At 41.6% G+C, this 19020-nt stretch overlaps 1 protein-coding gene across 4 annotated transcripts in view; it reads right to left on the bottom strand.

Moving 5' to 3' along the window:
- The window catches only part of DRD2 (dopamine receptor D2), a 33104-nt gene extending 14310 nt beyond the window's left edge, over window positions 1–18794 (bottom strand). For all 4 annotated transcript variants that reach the window (XR_003994288.1, XR_003994289.1, XM_030505571.1 and 1 more), the window contains exon 1: window positions 18214–18794. The gene's annotated coding sequence lies outside the window, so the exon portion shown is untranslated. The remainder of the gene's footprint in view (window positions 1–18213) is intronic.
- Window positions 18795–19020: the final 226 nt, after the last annotated feature.

The following is a 19020-nucleotide window of genomic DNA, read 5'->3' as shown; positions in this document are numbered from 1 at the left end:
GGCACCTGTATTTTCATATGGCGGCATAGGGACAGGATCATAAATGCAGAGAAAAGGTAGTAGAAATGGCACCTCGCTATGCACTGTCCTTGTGGGACCTTGCTGAGTTTCACTATCCCTGTACACTACCTCCAGAGGCAAAACAGAGTCTCACTTTTAGCTGAGACTTTGGATGCAGATGTGGGTAGAGACCTGAAATGGGACAAATTCCTTTGTGAATTAACTGCAGTAAAGCCACTTTAATTCCCATACAGAGTCCACACAGATTTTTAGTATGGCTGAGCTAATCCAGATATGGATTTACTGGGAGGTCAAGGGCAGGCCAGAGCAGCAAGGTTGCAGCCTTGTTTTTGATGCCAGCAGTGCAGCAGCATGACTGCATTGCACAGAGCATCTCTACTGCTTTCCCCTTCTTTTGGATCATGTTTACACCCTGGTCTGTGCTAATCCCCTTTACATTAACCTCCTTGAGTGCCCCAGTTCAAGCATGGCCTAACTGGGAAGCAGTTTGCCATCCAGAGGAAAATAGCCTCTCTCAAGAAGTTCCCATTCTTTCCAGATATCTTTCAGCAACTGGAGGAAATCTGCTGTTTGGCTGCTGGAAAGGACAGGGAAAATGGAGCCAGGATAGAGGCTATGAATGCAGAGCCAGAGTTGTTCTCTCTCCCTTGTAGTCAACTCCCTGATCTTTTCAGAAAGCAAACTGAAGGTATGTTTTTTTGCAATGCTGATGTTTCTCCTTGGCTCCTCACAATTGATCATGTAATTACTTTTGTGGTAAACAAGCATGACATCACCCTGGCAAATGTGTAATGTTCATGTTGTGGTTTAACCCCAGCCAGGAACTAAGTACCACACAGCCACTCGCTCACACCCCCCTTCTCTGGTGGGATGGGGAGAATAGGAAAAAGGTAAAACCCCTGGCTTGAGATAAGAACAGTTTAATAATTGAAATAAAGTAAAATGTAATAGTAATAATGATGGTAATGAAAAGAGAGATAGCAAAAAGAGAGAGAGGAATAAGACCCAAGAAAAGCAAGTGATGCACAATACAATTGCTCACCACCCTCTGACTGATGCCCAGCAATTGGCCCCTTCTGGGTGGCTCTCCCTAGTTTCTATACTGTGCATGACATGCTGTGGTGTGGAATACCCCTTTGGCTAGTTCAGGTCAGGTATCCTGTCTCTGCTCCCTCCTGGCTTCTTGTGCCCCTCCTCACTGGCAGAGCAGGAGAAACTGAAAGGTCCTTCATTAGGGTAAGCACTGCTTAACCACAACTAAAACATTGGTGTGTTAACAGCATTATTCTCATATAAAATTCAAAACACAGCACAGTACCAGCTACTAGGAAGAGAATCAACTATATCCCAGCTGAAACCAGGATAGTTCACAACTGGCAGCAACAAAATTGCTTGTCTTTCTGGCAAGATCTGAAAGATGAAATGTGTGTTAAGCAAGGAAGCAGAGTTTGCTCTATCGTATAGAGATAGATGTACCAGACCATTCACTGGGAAGCAGAGGGTAAAAGGCTCCAGCAGAAACTCATATCTACAGCTTGCCTGTTTGGATAGCATCCTGGGTCTGCCCTCTGATTTTCTTAGTTCTTTGCTAGGTCAGAGATGGCCTGAATCAGCGCAAATGTCTTTTTTTCCTCTCAGAAATAGCAAAGGTAACACTCTCTTGTTTTTCCTGTGGTTGCAAACATCCTCAGGCATAAAATATTCACAGGATTGACCTGAGCTAGCGTCAGCATCTAGCAGAAGCTGTGATGCATGTCATTGAGGCAGCTGTTTTCTGTATGGTAAAGATTTGTGGCGTTTGGAGCTAATCTGTGTTTGGCTGCCAAAACATGCAATCAGCCTTTGCTTTTTCATAAAACAGCTTGAATTTCCCTAAGGTTTTGCCCCAGGCATATCGCATTTAAGATGAAGTTAGTGCAGTGTGGGCTGCAGGCAGCTAGCAGCACTGATGTGATGTGGGGAGGTTGCTGGTTCAGCATGCTTTCAGGGGGCAAGCTTTGCTATGGACTTCAGACACAGTCACACTGCTTGGTTTGGCACTCCTGACTGCCAGAATGCCACAGTGGCTGAACTCTATGTAGACCTAACAGGAAAACAACAGCAAAGCCACCAGCGACAGTATCCTGATGGCAGATGTTTCCACAGCAGTCTCAAAACAGTCTCCTCCTCCCTTTCCCAAGGCATTTCTTGCATGCAGTTCTTGCCAGATCGCCTATTTCCTTCTAATTGCTGCTACCCAGATGTACCCATCAGGTTATGGAAAGTCTTGCTTAGGACTGCATGAGAAAGGTGTTTAGAGACAGATTTGCTCCAAAGGCATTTCTGTTTCACAGAAATCAATGTCCAAGGGAAATTTGCACAGTACAGTGCCTCCCTGAATATTGTCATTTTCTTCTGAAATTCTGGAATCAATGGGCCACAGGAAAGCTGTCAAACTGACATCTTTTCTGTCCTGAAGATGCTTCTGGATGCTGTTTACCGGGCTCCACTGAGAATGTGACTGAGGCATTCTAATCAGGGGGATTAACATGTTCTTTTGGAGTAGGGACATGGTAGAAGAAAAGGAGAAGGGGAATGTGTGTTTGAGGAGCTGTTTTGTTTCCCTGCTCGGGAGAGCTGTGCAAAGGAAAGCAGCTTCTGGAGTAGTTTCACTATTTTTTTGCCCAGAATTGATAATCTGTGCTGTGAATTCCTGGTCATGGTTCAACTGGAGATTAAGGAATGTGTGTAACAGCTAAGCAGAGAGTAAGAACCTCTTCCCATCCAGTTCTACACAAGGGACAGTTCACTGCAGACATTGAAAAAGTGGAGGATTTAGGAAAATCTTCTCAATTCTGTCTTGACCTGAGAACAACGGTACCCACTGCCCCTGCTAATGCTGGTGAAAAATCCCGGCCACCTTGGCATCTGACACTTCAGGATCAGCCAGTACACTGAACACAAGCAGCAAAGTACTAGTGGCTTTAAATAAACCTGACTCCCCCAGGCACTGCTTAGTACATGCAAGTACAGCAGGGATTTGACAGTCAAGACTGATGAGGTCCTGGCAATAAACACATTTGGAGCAGTTTTGAGCACTGACTGTATCTCTTCAGAAGACAGGACTGGGCAAACTTAACTTCCATAGAATCATAGAACTTTCTATATTCCTTGCATTTTCTTAGTGGTAGGTAAGTCTCTAGCAGTAAGTAGATTACACAAGCAGTAGGCTTAGCTACCTCTGTACCTTGAGACAAACATCCTGACAAGGCTGGGATTTGGGGTGGGGGCACCTGAATTCTAACTTCAGCACTGTACAACCTTTTTATCTATCTAATACAACAGTTCTTTGCATTGGCTCCTTTTTAAAGCCTCTTGAAAAGCTTTGTCCTCTCCTGCCTTTCTATATGGCTCCCTGTTCTTCATATCCTTTGTTATTCAAAATATAAGTGCAAGGCATTTTAACCACGGTGACTGCTCACTTCTGATTCAGAAACGTTGCTGCATTTCACTTGGTCTTGCATAATATCTAATTAGATCTTCCTACTAGAAAGTGTGCATATGTCCCCCTGGAGTGTGTTATAAAGCACCTAATCTAAGCACTTCCTCCTGTAATGCTCAGAAGTGCATACCCCTATTAGCATGGGGGTTTTGTATATAATACAATCCTGCCACATAGGCCTTTTAGTCACTGACTAACTATTCTTGCTGATGCCACAATATTTTCTATTCGCAGCGCTTCTCGATAATTGCATTGTTCAGAGCTCTATGCACTAATTCTGTAATGTGAATCACCACCTTCCTAACAACAGCACAGGGACAGAGGGTGAAGAGAATCACAGCAGCCTAAGCATCTTTCTCTGGAATGCAGAAAGAGTTTCCTTCTTGTGGGAGCAGGTGACAGGACAATATTATTGCAATAATCTTATAACTCAAGAACTGCAAGGCCAAGACCTGGTTTTACTGCAGATGCTCTGATGCTTTTGACACTTGATTTCTCAGTTCTCCATTTGTGGTATTAGTGCCTTAATCATCCCTCTTTCCCTATGATGGCATGGGGTTATGCCTGAGTTTGAAACTGCATTGTAGGGAGGAGAGGGAAGCAGTTTGTCTGTTTCCCAGGGCACTTGTCCATTATCCCTGGGTACAATGCTGATAGAGCAAATCATTTCCCAGGACTGCTAGAGTATAGGCAGAAGTGGCAGAAAGGAACAGTATGTTACCACCCTCCCTATTGAAAACCAGTGCACACATTTGTCTGGACAATTTGGAGAAGGATGTTCTAAGGCCGAATTACACTGGGAATTGACTGCCTCCTGCTTTCACGTCCTTTGAAAATCTCACCGTTAATTAAAGGCTTGTCAAGGTTTTTTGCAAGTCCTAATGGAAGGGAAGAATTCAGTGATATCTTCCCTAGAGGTGGAGAAATGCACATTTAACTTGCTTTAGAATGTCTTTCTCCTAATAAAAAGCAGGGTTTTTTTTTTTTCAATTTTTAAAAAGATCTTCTCTTTATTCAAGACCTGCAGCTTGTCATAAGGTTTTGTCATAGGAAAATTACTCGGAATTTTCCAATTTTAACATTTTCTCATTCCAATATGTGAAGCAATCAAAACTAATAACTTCTGCAAAGAAAAGTTGTAGTGGTGGGGTTTTGTTTGTTTGTTTCATAAATAAGCTTTTTAGAATCTATAAGGATTTAAAACCCATTAATATATTTCATGTCAAAATGAGGGGGGAAAAAAGGGGAAACTAACTGTCAGAAATTTTAGTTAAATCACACTCTTTCTTTGAAAAGATCTAACTCTAACCCAAGTTCAGAATACATTTTGTAAGTATGTTTAGAAAACTCAGAACCATTTCTCCCTAAGGTCAGGTTTCCAAGACTCGTAGCATGGGCTCTTATAAAGCATCACAGCAGCCACTAGAGCATGTGGTCTCACTGCTAGCCCTCTTCAAAGGAGACTTGACAAATGCACAGTCATCTCAAACATAGAAGGGCAGTTTACATCACAAATCACCGATTTTCCTTCCAGAATGGACACAAGTATAAATAGCTTCCTCTGGCAATAAATTCCTTCCAGAAACCCCATCACTCCCTCTATCCACCTGTAATTCAGCAGAGAGATTTGACTCCTGCCTGCCAGGCTGCTGGAGTAAAGCTACTGATTCCTATTACTCTTTAAGAATATGTGGGCACAGGCCAAGCTTTTATCTTTTGAGCATTTGGCAGATTAAGACTTTTGCAAGCTGGAGCTATGCCAAATGCAACCCACTTGTACAGTTCTCAGCTTTGTGGAAAGGATGGGCAGAAAAGGATTGTTTAAAAATCATTTCTGACTGTATGTGCCTTCAGTTTTGGACACCCAACCAGAAATATTATGCAACTCTTGTTTTTCAGTGTTTAAAGGTGAAGAATTCATTTCTTAAAAACAAAGACCCATTCCAAAGTCTTACATTGGGCTCATTTGAAAACCAATTGAGGAAACAATCAGATCTTGCGCTGCAGGTTTTAATGAAATCTGTAACAGCTGCAGGTAAGATTGTGAACTAATGGCATAGGTATTGAATAGTGCTTTACTCTGGTGTTCTCACATGGAGATGGCCGCTGTCAGAGGCAGTTCTTCTGACTAGAAAAACAAGGCTTCTTACTAAGTATTTCAATACCATAGAGCTAACATCGTTCTGTACAAAAGCCCATTTTTTCCTTACTTCTTTTATGTGTATCCTAATGCCATTATCTCTCTGACTAGATCTGAGCCTCTGACTAATCTAATAAATCCCCAGCCTTACGATACTGGTGATCTGTATTCTATTTTGTTATATGTTTGATATCGTCCACCAATGTCAGTAAATAACCCTTCATCAGTCACAGAGCTGATTGTGTTATTTCTGAGGAATTGACAAGGTTGAATCTCTTCACTCCCCATCCCGAGCAGTTATGTACAGAAGCAGCCGAAATTTGAAAAAAATACTTACTTTAAAGTGCTGGTTAAATTGTGGCAAATGTTTAAGGGTTTTTAAAAATTATTTTGATTAATTTGATAATTTAAAAATTATTTTGATTTCTCTCTTTCATGTTCACCGTGCATTTTGGTGCTTAGCATTTGAAGTGTATAACTTAATTAAATTGCAGAATTAGCTTGTGTTAATTCCTCAGTTGAATAAACCTTTTTTCCCTTCCAGTCAGGCTTCCTGTGATTCTGCAGTACCTAGCACAAGGCTATTTTAGCTCAGAGTCCTTCAGTCATACTTTATTAAAAGTAAATAATAATAATTCAGATTGGGGAGATCAAATATTTGTCTTCTACTTATGTCATCTAACATTCATTTAACACCTGCTCTTTTCATTGCCACTCCTATCACTAAGCTTGTTTGCAAAAATCTTTGCCAAAAGAAGTGAATTCCAGAGGAAAGGAGAATTCTTTTTTTCCTTCCCCTTCCTTTACCCTTTCCTTTCCCTTTCCTTTTCTTAGATTTTGTAGGTGTTTGCCCCAAACCATGTATGACTAATATTTGCCATGAAATCCCTTATAATAGATTCTTTGTAGAAGATTTGATGAAGATGTGTCAATCAGCACAACGTTCATGTGACTCCTTCTTGCTCTAAGTGCCACTTGCCTGTATTTGAAACTTCAGGAAAACATTAGATAAATTACTGCCTTGTCCCTCATGGCGAACGAATACAAACACAGGCTACAATCAGCAGAGGGGAGGCGAGCAGGCTCTGTGTATTCCTCTTATACAGATCAGCCAGTGCTTCTCAAATTTCAAATCCTAATGATCTTTAATAATTTAATCCCTGACCCAAATCAGCTCCATTGTTCAGCTTAAATCCTGACTTCCAACACCCACCTCTGTCATCTTTGCAAGCAAAATATGAGTAGAAGAAGAACATGCCTCTAGTTCTGGTCCTGTTGTTTTACATCTCGTCCCACAGAGCAGGCATTCAGCCACAGAGGAATTGGGCTGGATCATCAGCTTTTGTAAATCAGTGACTGTTATCATGACCATAGTGCTGGAAAGAACTTGGAGAGTCCTGTGACTCCTGCTCCGCACCGTGGCCATTTCATGACAAGTGTTTGCCTGAACTTATTGATCTAATCCTCTTGAATGTCTTCCAGATATGGAGAACAGTTCATTACCTCTTATATGTGCAGTATATATGTCCTCTCCAGTTTGTCTTTCCATTCTAATGTGTTGCATCATTGTGTGCCTTTTTGTTCAGTTTAGTCTACCCATGGAGGCAGAAATTCACTATGCAGCAGATCTATTTCACTGTTACTTGTGATACAAAAGCTCACGTTCTTGGGAGAATTATTGCTACTAGGCATGATTTTCTTCCCAATTGAAGTTTTGCCATGATTTCAGAAGAACTTGGCCCTCAGGTTGTGTAGCAGGGTTAGCATATGTATTGGATCTCAAGCAGACATGTGACAAAGAGCCACATGCAATGTTTCAAATAAAACTCACCTGAGAATGCCAGGGAACAAATGAAAAAAAAAAATAGAATAGAATAGAATATAAAGTGTTAATTTTACAGAGTGTGAGCTTGCAGAGAGTTAACAACTTGCCATTGGTATCCCTGATAGGACCGATTTCCTGGTGTCATTCACATTTCAGATGCTGGGGAAACTACAGGCATGTCCATCTGTAATGATGGTGCAGTGACTCCTCACTCGCACCCCTCTTTCCCCTGGGGCACCTGAAGACAGCCACCCCTTTGAACATACAGCAGGAAAGCAGACTAATAAGGAGCCCGGCATCTTTTCCCCCAGCCTTTTGGCTGAGCGATTGAAAGATGCAATGTGACAAGAAGTGTCATATGTGATCAGATAACCCTATACGTGTCGAAGCTGCCCCTGCCTCATTCCCTGTCAAATCCCTCATTGGGATCACAAGAATCAAGCCCTCCCTTGTGCTCCTGCTATAGCAGTCCAGCATCTGTGCTCTCAGCATCCCATGCTCAGCTTGCTTCACAGCTGTGCCCTGATGTGCCTTTCATGGAGACAGAGGGGAGGAAGGGAAACTGACCTTTATCCTGCCAGTGTTTGAGAACAGGATTTTCAAACATGTCTAAAGAAAGGGAGTCTTCATTCTTACTTAGTTTCACTTGCAGAAGCTCCTCAACCTTCTGTATAGGCCCTGTGACTCTGGTTGCTACCGGTACCCTTCACCAGCTAAGTGGTTTCAGTGTTTTTATCCTGATTTCCTAAAGATGCTCACCTGGTTACACTGTGGGAGGGAAGAGGTTGTTTTCTATGCATTTGGGGGTGTATTTTAATCTGCCTGACACCTGGCTGGTGTCAAACAAGCTTCCTAAGAGCAGTTTAGTGAAATTTGACAGTGGAAGAAGAAGGTAGACATCTTGTTGTGTCTCTTCAAAGACCTCAGATGGATCTCTATGGTGTTTTGCTTTCATCATGTGTGGTGGAATCTGTTTCCCAGATGAATGCATGGATATTTTGCCTTGTCCTGAGCTAAGATGTTAGAAAAGTGGTTTAAGATTTGATCTGTCTGGCTTGTTTTTATTAGGAGGCACTAAACTGATCTTTCCCCATAGGCTTTCATTAAAATTCAGGCAAGCTCATTCAGAAGTCTATCTACAGCACGTGTGGACCACAGCTTAAGAAAGATTAGTCTCTCAGTCTTCAGCCTGTTGCTAGAGTTGCTCAGGTTATGGCATTGAGCTGATTCTTCAGTGGGGGAGCAGGACCTGTTAATCTGGCAGCTGGTAGGAACCTTGAAAAGACTTCTAGTTTCCCTCCGTACTCCACATGACTTGTTGCTAGCATCACTGATAAATCCCTAGCTGAGGTAAAGGTTATTCAAAGCTTCAGTGCTCGAGAGATGTTCAGTATTTGGAATTATTTCAGTCATTTTGGTTTCAAAATGGCAGAAAAGTCTGCTTGGTCAGAGAAGAGAGCTGTTGTAAGTGGGAACAGATTTCAGGACTTCTTATGATACTGGCTACCTCTTACAAGAGGCCAGCACAGACTAGCTGGTTATGTCTGGACTAGTAGCCTGTGTAAATTCTACCATGGCCTTTGATGCATGAACATTATGTTTTATTTTAAACACAGATGGGGCTCTGGGAGGATGCTGCAAATCTCAAGGCAAGGAAGGAGTGAAACACTGCTGTTGCTTCGTGGTTTTCGGTGGAGTGGAGCCACTTTTGTGAGGCCAGCTGACCACCAGGGCTTTTGCCTGTGTTTCTCTAGCCCTGGGGACATTGCGCACACTCAACAGCTACTCTCGTTAAGTTTTACTTGTTGACTTTGACACTGTCAATTGAAGTTTCAGCCTGCTGTGAGGTATGAGTATACAGAAGGCTTCAGTGTGCAAAATTCAGCTATTTTGCCCTGGAAGTTTATAAACTAAATCCACAAAATGAGCAACGGGAGAGGGCAAGGAAGGAAACGTTACTGCTGCTGTTTACACTGCAATAAACCCCAGGCCCCGTGGGAACGCCTCCAGTTTCCCTCTGTGCAAACACAAGCTGCAGCTTGGCTTGCTCACAGAATCCATCAGCCCCAGCATTCAGACTCAGCACCCGTGGCCTGCAGCCCAATAACCCTCCAGATTTACTGCCTGAGGTTACAAGTGGAAGCAGTGAACAGAGTATCTGTGAATACTGTTTGCACTGGCAGCTCCTCCAGCAGAATTTATCTGGGCTCAGTTGTCAGGCATAGTCAGAAAAAGCCTGCAACTGTGAAAGCTGTGAAGTACAAGCTCTGGCTGGTGGGACCCATTTCCTGCAGTGTTCACATCTTGCACGTAGCGCAGCGAATACTTCATTTTAGCTGAGGCTTTTAAGTGCAGCCATTGCATGCAATGTCCATAATGAATCCAATTCAAAACCCAGTAATCTGGACCTGATCTAGTTATGAATTCCATATTATTTCCATATTCCTTTAATCCACAAAGTCATTAACAGAGCTCCAGAAAGTCATGAATATTCTCGCCCCATTTGGCAGGGAGCAGATAGTCTTTCAGATGACTCGTTACAACAAGCCACTAATGTTTTTAATTATGGAGTGCTAAGTAAAAGTTATTATGAAAGTTAAGGCAGGACTAAAGCCAGTGCTATTTTCAGTGGCTGTTTAATTCATCAGCAATACAAATAAGGGGGCACAGAAAACTGAAAGCAAAATGTGCACAAACTGAACACCCGTGCCCTACTTGCTGAAGGTTAAACATGCACAGAAGTCCAAGAAAAACCTCCAGCAGGCACTGGCCTTTGTCTTCGTAAAAGGGCATTGTAACAGCACAGAGAAGAAATGTTCTCTGTTTTGTCCTCATCTTGCAGACACAGATCCCCTTCTTGAGCCTGTGGTTCTCTCCAGGGAAAAAAAATACTCTCTAAATGATGTGATTTGCTGTGTAAGGATGGGTTGCTGTTGTTGCCTATGACTTTTTCACTCACATCAAAATCAGGCACATTCTTAGTGTTCAAGGTGTTGTCACACTTGACACATGAAGGATGTCTTCAGAATAATATCTTTGGGGCAGACACTGAATGGTGATGGAAATGTCCAAGTTATTGAACTATCTCCTGCATGTATTTAGTAATTGCTTTACTTTAGCATTTCCTTTGCATGGTATTTTTTAATTCTTTTTCTAAAGTATACTTATTGTGTCTCTACAAACAATGCCTCTTATCCTAAGGATTTGTGGGTATGATTCGGAGGCCTTCTGAATCAGAAATTCAACTGAATGGCAAAATGTAGCCCCAAAGGATCTTAACTTTATTGAGGAGATCAAATATTATTATCCCTTTTTGTCATTTTCTGTTACTGCTGTAATTTCCTAATTGATTCTCCCTTCACACTGAGGGGAGAAAAAAATCTACAGATAAATAAAAATAGCACTTGGAAAGGACAACAAAGGAAACTGCAAAGAAATCATATGTAGACAAATATCCTCCTACAGAATGAATAATTGCACATCATCATTGTATGGATTTCTCCTTTTATCAGTAAAATATCTTTCCAAGAAAATGCCTATGCTTGTACTCTAGAAAGAATATTTGGACTTTACTGGTGGTGCGGAACGAGGGAATGGTAAAGTGCCAATGACAGAGATAGTTCTTTTCTAGGAACATTAACCTCTGTCAGAAGCTCTGAACCCAGAACTTCTGCAGCTAAACAAAATGTGTTAGCAAAGAAACTATTGAATTTGTATTGGAGGGAGGAAGAAAGAAAGAAAATTTGTGAGAAAAGCAGTTAATTTCTGCAAGACAGTGATTCATTTCAGCTTTTGGTGGAAATAGTTTTGGCCATGAAGTTTTCAGCTGGCCCTAGTTCTTACAGCTGTCCAGAAGCAACGCTATGATTGGGGGTATCAGAGTAAGACATGTTAAAAGAGTGCTGCTCTTCCCACAGAATTTGCTCTATGCGCACACTTTCATTTGCAACAAGCATGGTAAAATTTTCCTGTTTTTCTCCAATCTTACTCATCAGATGTCTATGCACTCATTTTATCGCAGTCATTGGGATTGTCAGGGTGATGCCTTGTCCTGCAAAGTAGTCCTCCATTCCTCCAATTGTTTCAAATATAAAATATACTGCACAATGCCACAGACTCTTTTAGGATACAAGGGGCCAGGACAGATCTGGGAAAGATTTTATGTGACTGAAACAAGCAAGTGTTATGCCAGCTTTACACAACTGTGTATTGCTTAGTTTATTTAAGCCAGTGAACTATGTGCTGCTAGTTCAGTACCCAGCCTTGTGTCACAGAGAGCCTGAGCCAGCACCCATGGTGTCCCTCCGAGTATGCCTGCCTTGCAATTTAAATGCATTAGCCTACTCTCATATGATCCATGCTCTGAAATATCTGTAGGCAGAACTCCAATGCCCACTACTAATTAACAGATGGGAAGGAAGCCCTGTAGTTATTAATAGATATTCTCAGCTCAGCTTCTTCAAAGTGCAGTGCAGACACTTTGAGCTATAGCCAGGCTAACAGCCAGCGATGTGGGTGGAAACTGCGTGTGACCAAATGTGCTGATATTTACTCTCAGCCCTTGCCTTCGAACTGGAATAGCTCCATGTCCAGAGATCCATTCCGTCTGGCAACTCTACCTCTAGTAGTTGCCCCAGTGCTACCCTTGGAAGTACTAAAGCCTACTTTACAACCAGTTTCAAAATTTGAGGAAAAGACTGCTCTTTTAGTCTAGGTTTATAGAGATGAAAGACCAGGGAAATCTTGAAGTTCACTGGTACTTTTGTGTGCAGTTGTAAATTAATAATAATGTAATGTTTTATAACAGCTGTAGTGCTTTAATAACCTTCTATTAGGCTGACAAAGGTCTGAAGTCCCCAGTCATGGATCATGACCAACTTAAGATACGTGCTTTACAAATGAAATCAAACTAATAATAAGGACATGTAGGAATCTTTACTAGCATGGGGATTCTGATGTTGACTTTTTGATTCCCTAGTTAGTAACATAACTGAACCCTCTAATTCTTACTGTTAGTTTGCCATTAAGAAAGTGCAAATAAAGAGCTTACATTTGCCCAGCCCATTCACTCAGCATCATGGTGCACTAAAGTATTCCTGTAGAATTACAAGCACATTTCTAAAGCATCGATAACCTCATGGGGATCACAAATGATTCATATACTTGGACCAGGGTGATTCTTGCTGTTTAATGATATGTATAGCAGGGATGGGGAGGTGTTTCTATTTTTAATGGTTTTTAAATTAGTAAGATCTTTCTAATTGTAGCTTTTCAAGTATGGATGACTAAAAATCAACTGCTAAATCTGTGTGTAAATGTCTAAAAGAAAGCAGGCTGGCTGGAGGCATCCAGTTCTCTCCGATGTGGGAAAGTGTTCGATTCCCAAGCGTGTGGGTAAGGCTGTAACTCAAAGGCATTCTTGCCTGGTGTGGTCACCAGAGAAAACAGATTGAAAGGTTAGAAATCTAACTTCAGTAGTCCTGTAGGTAATCACATTTTTCTTGACTATTGGACAAATATGTAAAAGCTTGAAATACACAGATATGGACGTAACTGGAGGTCAGAAGAGTGCCTGTTACAGACAGAGCCCTAATCTGCTAAAGCTCCGAATTGTCTGAGTTGTCTAAATAGCGTGTGGGATGAGGATTCAGTTTAGACAAGTAATTTGCAAGGTGTAATATATTAGGTAATAGATGTAACCTTTCTGATATATTGCCTCAGCTGCAGCATTCAGGGGAGCATGATTCAAAAACCTGAGATGTTGGTGAAGAGTTCATTTTTCTACAAAGCTGCAAATTACGCAGAGCATTCTCAATAGTGTTGATTTTGCTGATACATCCCCAGCATTAGCAGTTGGCAACCTGAAGCAAAGAGCAAAATTAAACATATGTATTTATCAACTAAGAAGTGTGTTTCCAGCTCCTGGGACATCTCAGACAGAAATAGCTGAGGCTACAGAGTCTGAAATTTGGGATAAATAATGGAACACGTACAGAAAGGGCGATACAAATCAAAATGAATGTTAATTGCAAAGGCTGCACAATCGCAGTGGATTTCACTTACTTCAGCAGGACTGGATTGCACTCTGATTAGTTTTCCCCAGACAGCAGTACACAGGTTCAGTATGTTTATTTAGCTCCATTAGAAATCTGAAGTGTGGACGTCATTGTGATCATCCAGGCCTACCTACAGGGCTTAACGCTGTTCTATTATTGACTGATTTTATTGCTCCTTACAGTCTCTCTCTTTTTCTCTACTGCTACATAACACATAAGGCTGCATTTACATTTTCTGAATGGACTAATCATGGCTCTCTGCTTTGATAAAGAATGTGCAGCCTCCCACATAACCACATGGAAACCAACAGGGAAGAGTAAACCAGAAATAAACCCGTTCCAGGGGGTTGAGAGAAAAATACCCACCAGGATAATTGGGAGGTATGTACAGAGAAGAAGCAACTGAACACATAGTCACATCTTACAAAAAATTATGATGCTAAAAATATCCAGATGAAGGACAGCAAGAGAAAACATGATTGAAGTGGAACAATTGGTAGAGGAGTTAATACTCATTAGCAATCATTTTAGGTTGAATATAGGTTGGTTTTGTAACAGCACAAGGAATGATGCATTTGACAGGACTTAAACAATTGCCTCCCCCTTTCCCAAAGAATCTAGTTAGCAACACCCTGGCACAAATTGATCAGTCTCGCATGCTCCTAAAGAGTTAGCCAAAACAAATGTAGTTACTGAAAGTTTTTGTTTGTAAAACATAGTGAAGTTAGATCCCAAACAAATCTTTCAAAATCTTCCTCCCTGTATTCCAAACCTTAATATGTTTTAACATGTAGCCTACTGTATCTTCTCCTGCAGCCTTAAAAAAAATAACCCTGTGAAGTCAGGCAAAGTTCAACCAGTGCAATATCTTTTCTCCAATGGTGTATCTTTTCTCTTGCAAAAGCTTGGGCAAGAGTGTAAGAATGGAGCAAGTATACATGATGTTTTTGCAAGTACTCTCATATCATCCAACTGTTTGCATCTCAGATATTTACTAAGCCAGTGTGGTTTCTGTGCATTTATTAACGATCAGTGGACTTCTTTTCCTTGGAACTGAAATTGCTTGGTGTCCCCTTGAACATAGGTCAACAAGGCTTAGGAATAGCTAGCAGTGTGGCAAGAAGATTTACAGCTAAATTACATGATATGTGTACATACTCCCTGTCCTGTACCTCCTGGCATCGAAATATCAGCTATGGGCATGTGAGAAAACAGACACTCATTTCCAGACTTCCTAAGTGTTCAGAAGAAATTTGTGCGCACAGGGTGAAATTGAAAAAGACTCATAATGGAAGTATTGTATGGTTCATGAGCCAAATCCATCTTATTCGTATCTGAAGAGCTACAAGTACTTGTTCATTTAAAGCAAAGTATTTTTCGAAGTTCCTTGTTTTGTCAGAGAAATTTTTATGTAATATTTGTTAAAGAATATTGCTGGTGAGAAAAAGGGGATGCCTAGCCCAAGCCTGTTAAAGATAAGCAAGCAAAAGCTTTGTAGAAATAGAGCATAGGGCTTCGAAGTTCGTTTCACAGCTTCTTCCACACAGTGGACATAACAATGTCCAAAGTTTTCTGCGTAAAAGGAAATTCCGCTTTCTTCTGGAGGAAGCTGGAGTTTTGTTTCTATCCAAGTATTCCCTGCAGTTTCAGAGGTAGCTTCAGAAGATAACTCCATATAATACCTTGGGTGCCAAGAATGAGAAAGCCTAAGGCTAAGTCAGTTCATACCTGGTCCTCAAGCTTTTTATAGTCACAGGACGATGTCTGTTACATAGAGCAGACCCTTATCTGTCCAATAGGATTAAAATGACCCATTTGGCAGAAAGGGCTTTCAAAAAATGGCAATGCCTTGTGATTTATAGGGTTTAATCCAGTGATGAGCACAGAGACATAGCACATACTTAGACTTTCTGCAAGAGCAGTTCTCTATGGCATTTGGAGATGCATCAAAACGCAAGCATTAAAAACTCAAATTTTACTTCCAAAGTTTAAGTAAACAGAGGACTGGAGGGTGGAGATTTTCTGATCTAATACAAAGGACAGATTTTAGAAGAACACACAGGTAATCATACCTTATGTGCTAGGCCTTTCTGCTTCATTGCAGGGGCATGTCTTTGTCAATCGTCCTCACTGGTCTGTGCCATTGTTCATATCTTTCAACCTAGCTGCAGAATGCTGCTGTTCTGTGCCAACTGCATTTCCCAACATGTTTGTAACTTGTGTTATTAACTGACTAGTGTCCTGAACCTGTGCTTACAGTAGTAATAGCCTGTGTCTGCTAACTTGAGGGAGTATGAGGAAGAATACTTCGAACCAACATTGAAGTGCCATTAAAGGAAAAGCTGAGTATTTTTCCCAGGCGGGTGTCTTTTACTTCAGCAAAGCTGGAAAAGATTAAAGTGCAATCTTTGTGCTTGCTGCCCTGCATACAAGCAGTGCATGCAGAGTTAGTGGATGTCAAGCTGTGATTCCTTTGTGAGAGGTGTGCATATATATAAATCACCTTTGCTTTGCAGATTTATGTAGCTGTAGCCTACTCACTTCAGTGGGCTTCATGATAACTTGGGATTGGGTTGTGGGAGCAGTATCAGGATAGGCATGATGGATGCTATGTGACCACTTAGCTAGTCTAAATCATGACCTTGCCTCTCATACAGAGTGTGAAAGTGACACAAAAGCAAAACATTAAGGGAAAAGGAAGCCATTTGGTTGTGGGTATGATGGATGTTAGCCACAATATAACCTATACTAACTATTAACTCAGTTCACCTGGCTTTTGGGGGTTCACTTGCTTCTCTCTAAAGGCTGAAACATGACCTTTTGCTTTCTAAATGCTCCAGTGTACCAAACTGAAGCTCTTTTTTACACACATGCAAGCCAGTGCATGTGTGCTCATGGAAGTTATATGCAAATGTAATAGCATGGCAGATTTTACACAGGGATTTATGTACATGTACTGCATGAAGTACATTTAGGTGGCATTTTGTGATGTGTGAAACACCATGTAAGGCAATTTGCTTAATTCATGTCAGATAACTGCTCTATAGCTATAATTGGAAATACTAAGGGAAAAGGCAGAGCCCAAACGCATGTCTTCGTAATTCTGCTGATACAGTTATTCCTCCTGATGTTACCACTTCAAATGGCCAGAAGATGTGAAATCTGCCCTTCTCTTTCTTTCTTTCTCCATCATATTTGCCTGTCATGCCATACAGTATCTATGTACGCAAAAGATAATCACATGGTACATAAATCAGTGGAAAGTACTTTTACAAAAGCTCTGCTCAGAAGTATGGGAAGTAAAGAGTAAAGGTTCTTAATGTAACAGAATTCTGTAGTATGAAAAAGAAGTTGAAGGGAAAAATAGTAATAAAAACTACAGAGGCAGTTCTCTTTACACTTCTTTGATGGACTTAGAAATATTGTCAATAGACTGTTTTTTCTAGACTGCTACAAGCAATTAATGCACTTTAACTTAAGCACAGGATTATGAGTTCTTAAGACCATTGTATGGTTAAAGAAGAACAATTACATGAAACACTGAATGTGTAAGAAATATAGCCCACACTATCTTGCAGTGAATTGCATGTGTAACCTATTTGACGAGTTATAGCATAATCTTTTGGCTGGTTATTTATAAACCAGTCAAGTTATTTTTCTTTTATTACTTTGAACTCTACTTGAAGAACAGTGATTCATTCTCCACATGCTGTTAGCTCTATGGCTTCATGCTTTGCATGTGGGCAAGTCAGGCTGAGAGAGAATTGAGAATTAACACGTGAGGATGTGTTATCTGTGTAGAAACCACCTACAGTCAACAAGTTTGGAAAAAAATTTCAGCACCAAATAGGACCCAACACAATCCTAGTGTCTGCTCCCCTGCCCTAAATCCCCAGTTTCCCTTGGTTTCAAAAAGACAGATGAAACTTATAATAGAAGGGCAATGGAAAAATATTAAGGTACAAACAGGAATAATACCTGTTTGTATCTTAATACTAGAAACAGACTTCCTTCATGCCACAGAGGTTACCTTAAACCTTGCACAAAATCTACTTGCAACGTTCAGAGGGGTATTTCTGACAGATTTCCTTCCAGGGCTTCTTCAGGAAAGGTCTCCCAGTGGGAAAGATTGTTTGAGACTGGTGCAAAGGAAATTTTAAGAGACACAGATTTTGCCTTACGTAAAAGCATGAATGTTGTAGGAGAAAAAATAGTAGTTTCTCTCAAACAATTTGTCTGAACAAGCTTATTCTTTGGGGAAATTGAATGTACCTACATTATATCCTATCTACACATCCTCCTCCTACTGTTTTCCCTGTCACTCTATTTCCATTGTGTCTGTGTGAGAGCAATGTTAAGCATGAAACTTCTAAAAATGATCCCAGCTTCCTAGCAACTTTAAATGCCTCTTTAGCATTTAATAACAATTTTGTATTGGTTTGTAAGTAGTGTTTTAGAAGAAAAAATAAGACACTGCATTTTTTAATTAGAAAACTCACTTTCCCCTGCCTTATTTCGGAAGAGAACAGCTTAATGGATCATTTGGGATAATGGCAAGTATTTTCTTTTTCTGCTGCCTTTATTTACACTGCAGTAGTGAATACAGCAGCTGCTATTGTCTCTATTCCCTTACCGGGAGATTCAAAACATTTGTATTTCCTGAAGGAAAGTATCAACACATATGTCTTACCTTCAAGCCATATGAATCCCTCGAGCAGAGGTGGCAGTACTTTGTGACAAATATATCCAAAACACCACAACTCTCCACTGTGGCTTTTCTCGAGCTCTCCCCAGCTTTCAAGCAGACTTTTTGGTATTCAGTATTCACGGACCAGCAGAGGAGCAAAAATTAAAAGAAGAAAAAAAATCACCTGTCTGACCCCTGCAAATCGCGACTCATGCAGCTGAAACTTGCTGTGGTTAACCCCAAGCTGAGCTAGCAACTGCTAGAACTTCAAGAGCTCAGGGAGTGTATTAGTTTCCTGGGAAGAGGCGATTTTGGAGCAAAGCTCTCCTGCAGTAGTAATTCGCTGTCCATTTCTCTTAGCACATCGCTGTCTGGAAAAGCAGCAGCTCCGTCTCCATTTCCCAGAGCCCAGATTTGGCTAGCTGGTAATTCAGAGCCGCCCCTTCCTCCTACGACGAGAGCCCAACAACCTGTTTCCACTACATTTCCCTTCGCTGGCCGCGGGGTGCGAGTTCCCGCAGCGCTTCCCTTTCTGCCTCGCCTGCTGCAGGGAAGGGGGGCAAAGTTTCCTCCCCCGAATCCCACCGGCTCACACCGGGGAGATGGCGATGGGCGGCTCCTCCGCCCCGGGGCTGCGGGACCGCGGTCCTCCGGAGGGCGGGGGGCGGCGGCGCTTCAGCACTGGGAGCAGGACAGCGCCGGAGCGGGGCGCCCCGGGGTGCTCGCACGGAGGCGGCTGCTCCCGCCGCAGCCCCAGAGACAGGGACAGCAGCGGAGCCGCCCCGGGGAAACCCTGCTGGAAATGAGCCT

The sequence above is a fragment of the Strigops habroptila genome, chromosome 17 (genome assembly GCF_004027225.2).
Source record: "Strigops habroptila isolate Jane chromosome 17, bStrHab1.2.pri, whole genome shotgun sequence".
In the NCBI taxonomy this organism is placed as follows: Eukaryota; Metazoa; Chordata; class Aves; order Psittaciformes; family Psittacidae; genus Strigops; species Strigops habroptila.
Note: the sequence above shows the minus strand (reverse complement) of the source record. Positions and strands in the feature narration are given on the sequence as shown.